This window comes from Schistocerca gregaria, chromosome 5 (assembly GCF_023897955.1).
Source record: "Schistocerca gregaria isolate iqSchGreg1 chromosome 5, iqSchGreg1.2, whole genome shotgun sequence".
NCBI classification, from domain to species: Eukaryota; Metazoa; Arthropoda; class Insecta; order Orthoptera; family Acrididae; genus Schistocerca; species Schistocerca gregaria.
Window position 1 is genome coordinate 296,086,108 of NC_064924.1, and position 11,083 is coordinate 296,097,190.

Below are 11,083 nucleotides of genomic sequence, written 5' to 3' on the forward strand. Positions count from 1 at the left end.
TCTGTTATTAATTTCAAGTGACTGTTCATTATTTTTTGTGCAGTGACATGTGAGACTGTAACGTTTATGATGTTGATTCATATCTACTGTAATTATGGAATAAGATGTCACGTTTTCCATGTGTAAAGTAAAAGAATCTGATAATTTTGGCATTTAATACGTAACATGACATAAATGCTTGAGAATGACGTATACTCGAAATTAGGTAATTGTATTATTTAAACAAAGGAGATTTACAATACAGCTTACTATGGAGCAAGTTTTCTGTTATAAAATACTAGATGAGAAACCCAGGATTGTCCGGGCATTCATTTAGTTAAATTACTTTTATGGTCTAAGAAAAAAAGTGAACTGTGTTCGTACAGAAGTACCGAAAATATTTCCTTTCGATATGTTCGTGAGAACACTTTTATATTATGAGTCAGTCATACAAAAGAACACGCAGAATGCTCTAATATATGTGTAGAGTATTCAAATTACGAAACAATCACCCCTGACAGTTTCTGTACGCTGGGTATAGCTGTTTCGTGTGTCTGTCTCCCTTGCCAATTTGCGAACGTCGCTACGGTAACGCCTCTTCATAGCCGTATCGACAGCTATCGTTTACGCTGACAGCCGTTTGCGCTTCGCAGTTGAAAGCTGTCAAGTGCATTTCCAGGTGTTAAGGATTTCCTTGATCAACTCGACTGCAGGTGTGTCTTAGTAGCAGGGAACAAATGTATTAAAACTCCTTGCGCGATGTGTAATTTTGCAACGTATTTCAGTGTTTGTAATGTAACGTCTCTTGAATTACGTGCCGTACAATGATATATTTGAGTAACTACATTAATAGGCGTATGTGGCTTCTACCTGCGAATATGTTGCGGATAAACATAGTACTACAAAATGAATACATTTAAACGTCATGCATGATGTGGCAGTTTTTCAAGAATATCATGTGCCATTCAGTGCAGTAATTTTTGTGGTCACATTCAGCGGCATTTGTCAATAATGTTTGCAAAAATGTTAAGAATATTGGTAGTATAAAAGAAGTAACAAATTTAAACGTCATGCACAATGCGGTAGTTTTACAACCCTATCAGAGTTGAAGACGTCATGTCTCCTGAATTTACGTGGTACCATGATGTAATTTTGTAGGTGACTTTGTGGCACATGGGGAACTGTTTGCGAAGTGCATTGCGGATACAGTTAATAGCACAGACGTAATAAATTTAAACGTCACGCATGGTGCGGCATTTTTTCTCGTATCTAATTGTGTATGACGTCATATCTCCTAAACTGTTGTAGGCAGGTGGCTCTTACCCCAGCGATTGTTGTCTGACACTAAGGGATATGTGTACCAAATTGAAACCTGTCCAGTGTTTATGAGGGGATGTGGGGCACACACACACACACACACACACACACACACACACACACACACACACACACACACACACACATACACGCACGTATGCACACGTACGTACATTTATTGTTATATGTGCAGGTCGATCTGGAGGCTGTGAATCCAAGTTGAAAGAAAATTTTTGATTTCCTTGCACATGCAGTTGAGCAAAGGTTGTTGGCGATTGACAGACATCCGAAATTAATCCGGTTAATCCGGATATCTCGTCGTCAGCTTTGTTGGGTATATATACGCTACATACCGGTGATAGTCCGGGACATAGACACAGATTTCCCTAAAAATGTGGGTTCGAGTCCCGGTCTGTTACAAATGCCCGTATGTCACTAATACGTAGTATATCTATCTGTACCTGACCAAGATATTTGCATTCATCGGATTTATTTAGAATTGTAATTTTCAAATAAGCTTTATAAACTATATTCGTGAGTCTTCCTGGCAGATTAAAACTGTGTACCCGACCGAGACTCGAACTCGGGACCTTTGCCTTTCGCGGGCAACTGCTCTACCATCTGAGCTACCGAAGCACGACTCACGGCCGGTACTCACAGCTCTACTTCTGCCAGTACCTCGTCTCCTACCTTCCAAACTTTACAGAAGCTCTCCTGCGAACGTTGCAGAACTAGCACTCCTGAAAGAAAGGATATTGCGGAGACATGGCTTAGCCACAGCCTGGGGGATGTTTCCAGAATGAGATTTTCACTCTGCAGCGGAGTGTGCGCTGATATGAAACTTCCTGGCAGATTAAAACTGTGTGCCCGACCGAGACTCGAACTCGGGACCTTTGCCTTTCGCGGGTTCAGCCCCCAGGCTGTGGCTAAGCCATGTCTCCGCAATATCCTTTCTTTCAGGAGTGCTGGTTCTGCAAGGTTCGCAGGAGAGCTTCTGTAAAGTTTGGAAGGTAGGAGACGAGGCACTGGCAGAAGTAAAGCTGTGAGTACCGGGCGTGAGCCGTGCTTCGGTAGCTCAGTTGGTAGAGCAGTTGCCCGCGAAAGGCAAAGGTCCCGAGTTCGAGTCTCGGTCGGGCACACAGTTTTATTCTGCCAAAGTCCGCCTTTAGCCGCGGAGCAGCTCGGACTTGACTACGTCCCGGCTGCGAACGTTCGCGGAAGAAGCGGTGTTTACACCGTCGTCACTCACGTGTGTTACTGTTTGAATCGACCGCCATGGCACATAATTTCCGAAAAACCACGATACAGTTCACGTTCTGTAACGAGTATGCACGACCGAAGGCTTTCGAAATCGAACGTTTCTTGAGGGACGAAGTGCAACTTAATTACACGGAGATCATTGGATTTCATTTATCAATCGTGAGCAGCATTCTTTACCTAAAGATGATTGACGACGCAGCATGCGATAGGATCAATGAAGCCGCCAAACGAGGATTCCAGTTCCGACACTCCGATGGTCATATTGGCGAAGTTTTAGTCGCTCATTCGGGCCTGGACGTGCGTACGATTCGAGTCTTCGAGCTGCCTTTCGAGGTACCAGAATCATTGGTCACTGAATCGCTCCAGCCATATGGCAGAGTTATCAGTCATACGGCCGAACGTTGGGCAAGTTTTAGCACGTATCCAGTGCTCAATGGTGTCCGACAGGTGCGAATTGCCCTTACGAAACATGTGCCATCGTACATTAACATCGGCGGCTGTGGAACTATTGTCATCTATGATGGACAGCCCCGGACATGCTCCGGGTGTGGTGGTGAAGGACATCTTCGATCTGCGTGTATGCAGAGGAGACTCGTGCAACTCCCCAGCGAAGACCTCCAGAATCCGACTACACCAACGTCACTGCCGATGACTTACGTGGCGGCGCTTCGCGGGGAGGTGACGCCGAGGTCGGAACGCACTATCGAACCGACGCCGCAGTTGATTGAGGCGCCTTCGGACCCCACTGACGAAGGAATGGCTCCGACCAACCTCCAATCCCAGACATTACAGGTGGTGTAAAAAGAGGTTGACAGCGTCACAACAGGCATGGAGGCTGAAGTGGAACGACCCCAGGGCGTTGTGGCGACGGCGAGACTGCAGGAGATACAAGATTCACCGACACCAGAGGCTGAGGTGAGGGCCCGCAAACAACGCTCGCCAAAGCGCCGCAAGAAGCGCCGACTAAACTCTTCGGAGACGCTGTCTTCTCTTCTTGGAAGCCCAGAGGAGACTAACACTATGGACCTGTCTGACTTGGAACCACAAGCTTCCGATGTTGCAGACCATATGAATTCGGACAGTGAAAAGATGTCATGTCGCTCAGACGACGCAACCGCTCAGGGGCCTGCTACCCCTTCTGCGGTGGAGTCTAAAGCTGCGAAAGAACAACAGCTGTCACTCATCAATGCTGCACAGGAAAATTTGGAGCAGCACAATGATATCAGCTGGTATGAGCAGGACGATGAAATCACCGATGCGGACCATTCTACTGGTGGGGACTCGCATCCGTCTGCATCTCAAGAAACCTAATACCGCAGGGACGCGTCCGTCGGGCGACCCTCTGCGGATGTGCAAAGGGACTGTCGATACGGTGCAACTTTGTCATTTTAACATCATGTGGATATGACAGCTACTCGACCCCAGGCATACAGAATAGGGACAGTGAATGTAAATACCATTAGATCGCCCGTTAAACAGCAGTTGTTTAGGGACATGATATACGCGTCGGATGTGGATATACTGATGGTGCAGGAACTCTACATTCCTGAGTTCCAGGAAGTCCAAGGCTACATCTCCTACACCTCGCCGCACTCGAACAACGACAGTGGATCGGCAATATTGGTCCGGGACGGGATTCCGGTTCGCGACCTGGCTTATCTACCTTCGGCACGAGTACTGGCGATAACTGTTAACGGAATTCGCATTCTCAATGTTTATGCCCCTTCCGGCACCGACAACAGACGGGCGCGTGCGAGATATTATTCGGAAGAGATTGTGCCCTTATTTACCGGCAGATTCGATCATTTCATTATAGTTGGTGACTTCAATTGTGTTTTAGCCCAAAAAGACCAGACTCCACATTACAATACCTCTCTTGAATTGCATGTGCTATGCCGGGATCTGGAGTTAAGCGACACCTGGGACATGATTCATAGGAACCGTGAGGGATATACTTTTTATACCAGTCACTCAGCGAGCAGACTCGATCGAATATATGTTTTGGTTGGCCTACAGGATAAGGTGATCGACGCGGAACGATGGCCTGCGGTATTTACTGATCATCTGGCTTACATTTGTACCATATCACTCCCTAGGCAAAGTGTGTGGAGAAGCCGCGGGACATGGAAGCTCAATTCGTCACTTTTGGCAGACACCGAATGTCGTCAGAGAGTCGAGGAGGTATGGGCCACATGTCAACGCCGTCTACCAACATATACCTCCGTGCTTCAATGGTGGCTCGAGTGTACTAAGCCTTCAATAGGAAGAGCGTTCATACAGTATGGTCGGGATAAGACGAGATGGCAAAGAGACACTCTTGATTATTATTACACCATGCTTCGTGAGCTGTCCTTCCATGTGCCGTCTCCAGAACATCAAGCGGAAGTTCATCGTGTCAAGGCACAAATCCTATCGATCACGCGACGACGACTGGGTGGCATCCCAATACGGGCACGATGTTTCGACACCATCACTGGGGAACGTACCTCGATGCACCATGTGTCGCGGGAACATAAACGTTACCGACGGTCATTGGTAACAGTGCTCCATGGTTTAGATGGCCGTCAACTGACTGCACAACAGGAAATTGCAAATGAATTTTTAGAGCATTTCCGCCACCTTTATGCCGGTACACCGACGGACCGTCTTGTGGGGGAAGAGATACTGCAACATCTGCAAACGACACTGACAGAGACGGATAAGGCAGCGCTTATGGAGCCACTCACAGAAGACGATATAAAGGTGGCACTCAAAAAAGGAGCGGCCCATAAATCACCAGGGCCAGATGGGATTACGCTAGAGTTTAATCGAGAATTCGTGGACATGATGATGCCACAGTTGGTGTTGATGTACAAACAATGAGGCGATGCGTCCGGACATGCGCCTACCGTCGGATTTTGTGACGGGCTTTCTTCTTCCCATCCCGAAGATGGCGGGGAGTCGCAATGTTAATCAATATCAGCCTCTCACTATGCTAAACACCGATTATAAAATCTTTGCAAGACTGCTAGCGTCTCGTCTCAAGCTGGCGATATCCAGGACAATATCCCCTGATCAGGCTTGCCTAGGGGTGCGAAGCAACATCTCCTCGGCGTTAAGTGAATACCGTGACGTTATCGCCCTTGCGGAAACGTGTAAAATGCGAGCAGCGATGATATCTGTGGACTTCGATCGTGCGTTCGATAGGATAAACCATGACTTCTTGGCGTCAGTCATGAGACGAATGGCGATTCGACCTGTTTTCATCTCCATCGTTATGAGGCTAATACGAGGGGCTATATCGAAGGTGATTGTAAACGGCCGGGAAGCGGGCTCGATTCCCATTAACAGCTCAGTCCGACAAGGGTGCCCACTCTCCATGATGCTGTTTGCGGTAGCGCTTGAGCCGCTGATGTGTGTTATGAGGCGCTAACTTACTGGGATAGTGCTTAATGAGAACTCTTTCGTTTGCCGCGCATATGCGGACGACATGATCCTCCTTGTCAGATCAGGACATGAAGTGCGTCAGGCTGTTGAACATCTACACTCTTATGGGACGGCGGCAGGCAGTGTCGTTAACATGACGAAATCCAAAATTATGCACATTGGACGGGGTCTGGAAGACGTATCGGGACCGTTTCAGACGGTGGAATCGCTAAGATGTCTGGGGATTACATTTACCCGTTCACTACGGCGGTCGGCGGCGGCGAGTTCTCGGCGGCTTCTGCAGAATGTTCGTCTGACGATACGCAACAACTCACTGAGAGCCTTTGACATGATCCAACGTGTGGTATACACCAACGTTCACATAGCGTCACGACTGCCCCATTTATCGCAGATCCTGCCAATACCGAAGGATATTGCAGATCGCCTCGTGGCTGCCTTTGGTTACTATGTTAGTATTGGGATGTTATTTAAGATCAAATATGATACGTTAACGCTACAGTTCCGGAACGGTGGCCTCAACCTCACAAACGTGAGAAACAAAGCTCTGGCGCTTTACATGCGAGCGATGATACGAAATTGGCAACAAAGAAGGCATACCATAACGTCAGCTCTGATAGAAGTACTTTTTCCGCCTTCGTACGAACCCCCTATTGCGATGGGCAATATTTCGCCTTCTCTTGCACACATTGCCTCATTTCTTGTTGATTACAGTTATGTTCGTCTGAAAGTACCTTCGACGAGAATACCCACGACTCGGGAGATCTATAGATGCTTGATGGATCACCAGGGCCGCAATATAATGGAATTCAAATACCCGTCGAGAACGTGGAACCACATTTGGTGTGCAGTGCATACTCCATTACTGTCAACAGCAGCGAGATCGATGTGGTATATTCTTATAAACCGTAAACTTGTGACCATGAGTCGATTACATACAATTCATATGGTCGATTCTCCTCTTTGCACCAACTGTGGACTGTTAGCAACGGAAGAACATGGTTTAGTGTGTGGTGCAGCGAGGGACGTCTGGATGCTGACGCGTCGAATACTGGCTTTCCTTCAGCGCACTAACTACACAGAAATCACATCGGATGTACTTTTTCTACCGGACAAGACCTTTTTTCCCAAACAAAAGACATATGCGGTCAATTGGATCGATGGACATGCGACGAAATATTTGTTTTCGTACGATATTAAGTCCGTGATGGATTATTGGCTGTATTTACAAGAACAACACGAGCTCATACGGAGTCATACGAAATACTGGACTTACTTTTCCAATTTTTTAGGAAGATAGCTGGGGGATCCGCCCGTGACTAGGATTGTCATTTACTTTATTGCTGTTAAAATAAAAAGAAAAAAAAAGAAAAAAAAAGAAAAAAAAGAGGGCGGCCTTTTGTGATTTTTTGGTTTCTAAATTGCTTTTGCTATCTCGATACTTTTCTTATCCCTAGGACAGCACAATTGTACGAATAAAGAATGTTTGTTTACCCTGCCTTCCTGTAAAAAAAATAAATAAATAAAATAAAATAAAATAAAATAAATAGTCTCGGTCGGGCACACAGTTTTAATCTGCCAGGAAGTTTCATATCAGCGCACACTCCACTGCAGAGTGAAAATCTCATTCTGGAAACATCCCCCAGGCTGTGGCTAAGCCATGTCTCCGCAATATCCTTTCTTTCAGGAGTGCTAGTTCTGCAAAGTTCGCAGGAGAGCTTCTGTAAAGTTTGGAAGGTAGGAGACGAGGTACTGGCAGAAGTACGGCAGTGAGTACCGGCAGTGAGTCGTGCTTCGGTAGCTCAATCATTCTCGCTTCGCGCGTCAGGCGACTAGGTTGTGCTCTTAGTTCCGCCTCTACCGTAGCGCAGCGTGTTTTCCTCCTGTCAGTTTAGTGCCGTGTTGGTCTCCGTGCGCGTCGCATCGCTGGTTGTCGGCTGGTGTTTGGTGTTCGTGCGGCCCTTCCTGTCGCGGCGTCGTCTCTCGCCGTGATGTCCACCATGGTTCCCACGAAAGTTCCGCGTACAGGTACAGTCAGTTTTACCTTTGACAAAACCACGCGTCACGTCCAGCCCGGTTCTTTGGAGATACATGACTGGTTAGTCGATACAGTTAAGGTCACTACTGATCAGGTGCATACCGCATATTTCGACAGCGAATTATATGTGTTTTTTGTTAAGTTTCTTGACCCGCTCCAGGTTAATAGGCTACTTTCTCGTCATGGTTCTCAGGTACCCTTTACGCACCGTGATGGTTCCACTAGTATGGTTCTCTTGGCAAATGCAGAAGTGATATATACGAATGTTCGGGTATTTAACCTTCCGCCCGAGGTTGACGACTCTTTTCTGAAGTCCGTTTTGGTTCCTTATGGGGACGTACGCCATATTCGAAAGGAACGCTGGTCTGCTCAGCACCGCTTACAGGTATATAGTGGTATTCGGTCGGTGGAAATGGTGGTCAAAAAACCTATTCCTTCTCACCTACAGGTATGTGGTTATAGGGTCCATATCACGTACAGTGGCCAGGAAGGAACATGTTATTATTGTAATGAAACTGGTCATTTCCGTACTAATTGTCCGCAGCGTGTGGTGGTATTAAAACCTACATACGAGCAGCGTAAAAAATTGACTTTAGCTGATCTTCTCCCGCAGAGATCTCGGACTGAATCGCTCACTGTTACTGAGGGACGCAGTGGTCCGTTGCCCGACAACGGCCGTGATTTTCCCCCGTTGTCCTTGAGTAGGGATGTTGCTGCCCTTAATTCCGATGTGCCGGCGCTGATTTCTCACAACAAGCGTCGGCGAACACAGGATGATGCGGCTGATGAATCTTCCTTATTGGCTCGCCCTTCCGATGGGCCTCCGGTAAAGGACTCTCTTTCTCAGTCGGAAATCGTGGATGAGGACGCCACAGGTGCTATCACGCCTTTGCAGAAGCTCCCTGACACCTTATCTGACGTTGTTCCTGCTGCCGCGGCAGCCTCTTCGGAGACGCCCGTGACGGAACCTGCTTCTGGTTGCCACGTGTCTTCTCCGGTTCTCTCTGACACTTCTCCTATTGACTCTGTTTCGCATCCCCCTTCTGGAATTTCTGTCGCCCCCTCTGGGTCACAGCCTCCTCCCATCAAACAACTGATTGATTCTCCAGAGCCAGTGGATCCCGTTGTTATACACCAACTGTCCCACCGTGAACCCATGTCTGCGGACGAGTGGGATGTAGAGGCCTTTCTCCCGCAATCTGACACGGAATGTCTACATGATGCTCCCACGCAGCCGAACGCTGCAGCGTCGGCACCGCGGAGCCGCAGTCGAATCCGTAAACAGCCACAGAGAGCCGCGTCACGGCCGAAGAAAAAGCAGTGGGAAAATGAGGGTTCTGTTTCGTAGTTTTTCTCTCTGTGGTTCAGCGCTTGTTTCTGGTATGATTACTTGTATGTTGCTCCGTCAGCTGACGGCTCTCTACCGATCTTGGTTCTTCTTTCTGGGTTGAAGTTCCATGCAAGCATATACATTTCTTACTCTGAATATTAACAGAATATGTTCTGAGCTTCGGCTCGCCGCTTTGCGACAGTTTATCTATCAGTCTGGGGCAGATGTTGTTTTTTTACAGGAAGTCCTATTCGACCAGTTTTCCATTCCTGGGTTCTCGACGTTTTTTAATGTCGCTTCCGAACTTTCTACGGGCTCTGCCTTGTTTTATAGAGAAGGCATTCCGTTGATGAATTTCGAAGTACTCGACAGTGGAAGGGGGATCGGGTGCACGTTTTATGATCTCAGTTTACTCCTTCTTTATGCCCCTTCTGGTTCGGGTTGTACTACCGCACGTTCGAGTTTCTATAAAGAAGAAGTCATTTACCTGCTTCGTAAATCCCCGACAAAGATAATTTTAGGTGGGGACTTCAATTGTGTTCTACGGCCGGTAGATCAGTCTCCTAATTTTAATTTCAGTAAAGAACTCGACGACCTTGTGCGCTCCTTGCACCTGCGTGACGTGTGGGTTTCTCGCTATCCTACACTTGTGCGACATACCTACTTTACTCCCACGTCTAGCAGTCGCCTCGATCGCTTTTACCTTTCCGATTCCTTGTGTGGGCAACTTCTGGCTGTTGATGTGATACCAGCCTGTTTTACTGATCATTGCGCTGTAGCCGTTACGTTTAATTACGAGCGACAACCGGTAAAATTGTTTCGTCCTCCTTGGATGCTCAATATCGCGTATTTGCAAGATACCTCCCTTGGTATCGTCCTGGAGGACATTTGGACTCGTTGTTCTCGTACTATGAACCGGTATCCGTCTATCGTGGCATGGTGGACACTGTATGCAAAACCACATATCCGTAGGGCTCTCATGCGTTTTGGGGCTGCGAAGGTGGCAGAAGATCGACGAACGCAAGAATTTTACTATTCTGTCTTACGTCAACTGTACGATAGTGCTACGCATGCTCCCCTACGGGTTACTGATATACAGCGCATCAAAGCCAAATTGCTGCAGCTCAAACGCATTCAAATGGAGGGCCTGCGGACGAGGTCTCAACCACGTTCCCTTCCACAAGAGGAACTGACGTCACTCTACCATCTAGTCCGTTTACGGTCGCGCCGGAAACGTGGGTGCCTTGCCTCCCTCACAACCGCTGAGGGCCGCGTGTTCACCTCTCACCGTGACATTTCTGACTTCGTTTACACCTGTTTTACTGATCTGTACGATACTCATGTCCCGGCGGAAACCTCTCTTGACGACTTTACCTCCTTGCTGCCTCGCGTCGTCACTCCTCAATTAAACGACGCCTTTCTGCGTCCCCTTCAGAAGGATGACATATATGATGTTGTTACAGGATCGCAGTCCCGCAAGTCGCCTGGATTAGATGGTATTCCTAAGGAGTTCTATGTTCAATTTTGGCCGCTCATTGGTGACACCTTAACGTCAATGGTAAATGAAGTGATGTTGGGAGTCTCACTTCCTGCTCCTTTTCAGGAAGGCAGAATGGTCCTCCTTCCGAAATCCACAGGTCGACCTGCAGTTGATTCCCTCCGTCCTATTACTGTCCTTAACTTTGATTATAAACTTGTCGCTCGAGCAATTAATATCCGCCTCTCTAAGCTGCTCG

The 11,083-nt window shown here is 47.6% G+C and overlaps 1 non-coding gene across 1 annotated transcript; it reads left to right on the plus strand.

Annotated features, from left to right (window-relative positions):
- Positions 1 to 2,359: 2,359 nt before the first annotated feature.
- Positions 2,360 to 2,434, plus strand: Trnas-cga (transfer RNA serine (anticodon CGA)). The gene has a single exon. It is a non-coding gene; the product is annotated as a tRNA-Ser (tRNA).
- The last annotated feature ends 8,649 nt before the right edge of the window (positions 2,435 to 11,083 follow it).